The following is a 5,902-nucleotide window of genomic DNA, read 5'->3' as shown; positions in this document are numbered from 1 at the left end:
ATACTAATTAATTCATTCAATGTAATAAACAAAAAAATAAGTAATTAACTCTGGAACCTCTTGATGGTCCCCGTAGAAACCGTGAGAAGCGTGGAGAGTGCAGAGAACAACAGCAGCTACTGTCCAGAAACAGCTGACAATGTTCAAGGAAAATGACAGTTTGGTCTGTTGGTAGTGGAGAAAAACATGTTTATGATATATTTGATGTGTAATATTTTCATAATAATTTATAATAATCTACAATGATTTCATATTTGATCCATGACTGAATGTAGATATATTTGTAAAGCTGGAACTTACCACACACATACTTGGAGAATGACCTGCAGCATAGGTCAGCATTCCGGCAGCAACAAACTTTATAAAACAAAGATGTTTTTTTTGTTCCTTCATTATTTGAGAGACTGATGACAAATTCAATCAACAGTACATGTATTATCCTCATTGTAGAGTTCACACTTCACACACAATGCACACTGACGACAGGAGAGAATAACGGATAGAGACGACACAAAGCTTTGGTCCAACATCGGCTGTATCAACATGTGTCTATTCCAATAATTGACGATGACACAAACTACTTTGTGGGCTGATTGCAGTGGTTCTTACCAGGACACTGGGCACGGTGTAGATCAGAACTAATGGGCTGTGCTGGACAAACAGTAGCCCCAGAATCAAGACAAGGACTCCAGCAATGAGCTGAGCCGCCTAAGAAGAAGATGTAATCAGACAGATGAGAAAATATCCCGGAATCTGGCCCTTACATGAACATATACCAAATGTTCAACATAACTTCTGCTCATCAGGAATGTATTTTAATCATCCACAGATTAGCCTGAAGTACATTTCTAATCGGCTGTATAGGAACATGTTTGCCATTCGTACCCCCAGAGCTTTAGGCTGACCCTTGAGGAAGACCTTATAGACATCTTTGAAGACACAGTGGAAGTTCTCAGGCATCAGCTGGCCCTCCGGAGCATCTCTGAGACTGCCCAGAGGTATAGTGATGACCATGCACTCATCTGACTGAAATGTGTACTTCATTTACCTGGGAACAATACATTTCATTAAAAGGGAGAAAATAAAATAAAAACTACTTTAGTGAATATAGAGGAAGACAAGTGCTTCCAATGACATAATTAGTAAACCATTAATAGGTCATTAGTAGGCAATGCCTCCTCACAACTGGTCAAAATCACACGATGCACAATGATGATGTCATTGGAAACACATATATTCCTCTATATTTTTTTACTACAGAACATAGAAACGCACCATTTTCACATATGTTGATGTTGGGGTGGTGCTGGAGACGATTGGATATGAACTTTCCCTTTATTAACACATCATGTAGACAATAACACTACTGATGTGATGAGGACACTGTAATGTAACGTTACCAATAAAAACTACCGTAATAATGTTGCTGAAATAAACCATAAACTGTTGTAATAACTCTATGGACATTGTAATTAAATGGAAACACGTCATGAATAATGGAAGGTAATAGCAGAACAAGGTTTCATGAAGTTTACAAACCTGCCGCTGTTCGTTTCTAACTTTATGGAAGAAGTCACACTTGGAGGGCGTCTGCGCTGGTCTGGTAAGCAAGCTGTGATGGACAAAGAAATTTTCATACACATGCACAGAGAGAGAGAGAGAGAGAGAGAACCAGAGAGGGAGAGAGAGAGAGAGAGAGAGAGAGAGAGACAGAGAGAGAGAGAGAGAGAGAGAGAGAGAGAACCAGAGAGGGAGAGAGAGAGAGAGAGAGAGACAGAGAACCAGAGAGGGAGAGAGAGAGAATGAGAGAGAGACAGAGAATGAGAGAGAGAGAGAGAACCAGAGAGGGAGAGTGAGAGAGAGGGGGAGAGAGAGAGAGAGAGAACTAGAGAGGAAAGAGAGAGAACCAGAGAGGGGGGGAGAGAGAGAGAACCAGAGAGAGAGAGAACCAGAGAGGGAGAGAGAGAGAGAACCAGAGAGAGAGAGAGAACCAGAGAGAGAGAGCACTGAGAGAAATTCTGTTTGTTGAAAACACTAAAGCTGAGTGGATGAGCTCCGGGTACAAGGTGAACTGAATTCACGGGTGGAAAACTTCTTCAGAAACTGAATAGCATACATACAACAAAGTTCATTAAGTGTTGTAGTGTGTTTCTGAGCGCTTCACACCATCTCTCTCATCACCTGAAACTAACAGCACATGTGGTTTTAACAATTGGAGGGTGGCGCCTCTTGTCTTTAAATCAGCAGATATCTCATATGATAGGGTGGCCATTGTGGTCAACAGTTTAGAAGAGCTTCCTCCACGTCAATAGAGGAAATGGTGAGAAGCCAACCATTACAGGGCGCAGGCACAGTGATGCTGAAGAAGGCACTTCATGCATATTTTTTAGGGGACAACAGTACGAGCATTAAATCAACTCTGGTGAGTGTGAATGTGAGAAATGTCAATATAATAATAGTGATCGTTTTAATGTAAATGTATATCGTATGAATGCAGTTGTCAATATTTCATGTTAATGATCCTATATGTAAAAGTAGGCGAGACACTCGCATTTCTCTCACAACAGTTTCAAGCTAAATGTAGGCTATAATGACTGTTTTGATAAGATATTGATGGTGATGATGATGTTGATGATGATGATGATGTTGATGATGATGATGATGATGATGTTGATGATGCTGTTGATGATGATGATGATGATGATGATGATGATGATGTTGATGTTGATGATGGTGATGTTGATGTTGATGTTGATGATGATGTTGATGTTGATGATGATGATGATGATGATGATGATGATGATGATGATGATGAATTCAGGAGATAAAAACATGATCAGGACTATTTTAGACAATAATACATTGGATGATAATTATTATGATTGTTGCAATTAAAGAAATAGATGAAGGGTATACAGTGTATATATATATATCAAACTGTTATGATTGCATTATAACTTCAGAAGTTTATACTCATCATATTCCCACAGGTATTGTGACTGAGACGGCATGGCTTGTGCAGACATCCCTATGGACATCCTGGGTCCTGAATCTGAGGAGCAGGAGTACGAGGAGGCCGGGGAGCAGAGAGGAGAACTACTGATCAAGTATTACCAAGCAACTGAACTAATGCCTGCTCCCAAAGGACCACTCCATGACCTGTTGCTGAAGCAGCCTGCTGTGTTGGGGGTACGACCATAGATACTAGGAGCTCAATATAACACCATATTATACTGCTCTTTATCTATGACCATAGATACTAGGAGCTCAATATAATCTCATGCTCTTTATCTATGACCATAGATACTAGGAGCTCAATATGATCTTATGCTCTTTGTCTATGGGCATAAATACTAAGAGCTCAATATAATCTTATGCTCTTTGTCTATGGGCATAAATACTAAGAGCTCAATATAATATCATGCTCTTTATCTATGGGCATAAATACTAAGAGCTCAATATAACCTTATGCTCTTTGTCTATGGGCATAAATACTAAGAACTCAATATAATCTTATGCTCTTTGTTTATGGGCATAAATAATAAGAGCTCAATATAATATCATGCTCTTTATCTATGGGCATAGATACTAAGAGCTCAATATAATCTTATGCTCTTTGTCCATGGGCATAGATACTAAGAGCTCAATATAGTCTTATGCTCTTTGTCCATGGGCATAGATACTAAGAGCTCAATATAGTCTTATGCTCTTTGTCCATGGGCATAGATACTAAGAGCTCTATATAATCTATGGGCATAGATACTAAGAGCTCAATATAATCTTATGCTCTTTGTCCATGGGCATAGATACTAAGAGCTCAATATAATCTTATGCTCTTTGTCCATGGGCATAGATACTAAGAGCTCTATATAATCTATGGGCATAGCCGTGGGAAGTAGTTTGAGGGTGGGGGTGCTGTCACTTTTTCACCAACTACGGGACTAGTAAAGGCCCAGCGCTAATTCTGTGATTTTTAAAAATATATGCACTACCGGTCAGAAGATTAAGAACACCTACTCATTCAAGGGTTTTTCTTTATTTTTACTATTTTCCACATTGTATAATAATAGCACATATGTCACGTAGTAACCAAAAAAGTGTTAAACAAATCAAAATATATTTTATATTCTTGAAAGTAGCCACCCTTTGCCTTGATGAAAGCTTTGCATACTCTTGGCATTCTCTCAACCAGCTTCATGAGGTAGTCACCTGGAATGCATTTCAATTAACAGGTGTGCCTTCTTAAAAGTTAATTTGTGGAATTTCTTTCCTTCATAATGCGTTTCAGCCACTCAGTTGTGTTGTGACAAGGTAGAGGTGGTATACAGAAGACAGCCCTATTTGGTGAAAGACCAAGTCCATATTATGGCAAGAACCCTCAAATAAACAGAGAGAAACGACAGTCCATCATTACTTTAAGACATGAAGGTCAGTCAATCCAGAAAATTTCAAGAACTTTGAAAGTTTCTTCAAGTGCAGTCGCAAAAACTGGCTCTCATGAGGACCAACACAGGAATGGAAGACTCCGAGTTACCTCTGCTGCAGAGGATAAGTTCATTAGAGTTACCAGCCTCAGAAATTGCAGCCCAAATAAATGCTTCACAGAGTTCAAGTAACAGACACATCTCAACATCAACTGTTCAGAGGAGACTGTGTGAATCAGGCCTTCATGGTCGAATGGCTGCAAAGAAACCACTACTAAAGGACACCAATAAGAAGAGACTTGCTTGGGCCAAGAAACACGAGCAATGGACATTAGACCGGTGGAAATCTGTCCTTTGACCCAACGTAGGAGACAGTAAAAATGAAGAAAAACCCTTGAATGAGTAGGTGTTCTAAAACTTTGGACCGGTAGTGTACATACTGTATATATACAGTATCAGTCAAAAGTTTGGACACACCTTCTCATTCAAGGGTTTTTCTTCATTTTTTACTATTTTCTACATATACGTACAGTACATATACATAATAAAAAAAATAAAAAAATTGTATTTTATTTATTATTCCGAGTTTTTAAGGGGTACTGCAACACCCTCAGCACCCCTACTTCCTATGGCTATGTCTATTGGTACGACTCAGAGACAGGCCTTTACAGTGTCTCTGTTACATGTTAAGTGGACATGCACAGTGAGGGGAATTTCTAAGAGGAACTAATGCAATTATTGGTATGTTTGTTCATGAGAGAAGTGTGAAAGTCTCTTTTGAATGGGGAACTGTTAACCAAACCTTTTTATTTTAATATAATGTATACTGTCTCGTGAGTTCTCATGGTTCCAGACGTGCATGAATGCCCATCTCAAGTTTATGGATAGTTTAGTCCCCATAGTTCCCCATAGTTGGACCTGTGTGATATTTAAATACCTTATCATGTCAGTCATGTATTATACACTGTGATATTTAAATACCTTATCATTTAAGTCCTGTATTATACACTGTGATATTTAAATACCTTATCATTTAAGTCCTGTATTATACACTGTGATATTTAAATACCTGATAATGTATTATACACTGAGATATTTAAATACCTTATCATGTATTATACACTGTGATATTTAAATACCTTATCATGTCAGTCCTGTATAATACACTGAGATATTTAAATACCTTATCATGTCAGTCATGTATTATACACTGTGATATTTAAATACCTTATCATTTAAGTCCTGTATTATACACTGAGATATTTAAATACCTTATCATGTATTATACACTGAGATAATTAAATACCTGATAATGTATTATACACTGAGATATTTAAATACCTTATCATGTATTATACACTGTGATATTTAAATACCTTATCATGTCAGTCCTGTATAATACACTGAGATATTTAAATACCTTATCATGTATTATACACTGAGATATTTAAATACCTTATCATGTCAATCATGTATTA

At 37.8% G+C, this 5,902-nt stretch overlaps 1 long non-coding RNA gene across 1 annotated transcript; it reads right to left on the bottom strand.

Annotated features, from left to right (window-relative positions):
* Positions 1–609: 609 nt before the first annotated feature.
* On the bottom strand, positions 610–1,664 carry LOC139404957 (uncharacterized). Its single transcript, XR_011633858.1, has 3 exons — positions 1,540–1,664; positions 886–1,048; positions 610–708 (listed from the first exon to the last, which is right to left on the bottom strand). It is a non-coding gene; the product is annotated as an uncharacterized lncRNA (long non-coding RNA).
* Positions 1,665–5,902: the final 4,238 nt, after the last annotated feature.

This window comes from Oncorhynchus clarkii, unplaced genomic scaffold (genome assembly GCF_045791955.1).
Source record: "Oncorhynchus clarkii lewisi isolate Uvic-CL-2024 unplaced genomic scaffold, UVic_Ocla_1.0 unplaced_contig_10532_pilon_pilon, whole genome shotgun sequence".
In the NCBI taxonomy this organism is placed as follows: domain Eukaryota; kingdom Metazoa; phylum Chordata; class Actinopteri; order Salmoniformes; family Salmonidae; genus Oncorhynchus; species Oncorhynchus clarkii.
This window is presented reverse-complemented; position numbering and strand designations above follow the sequence as displayed.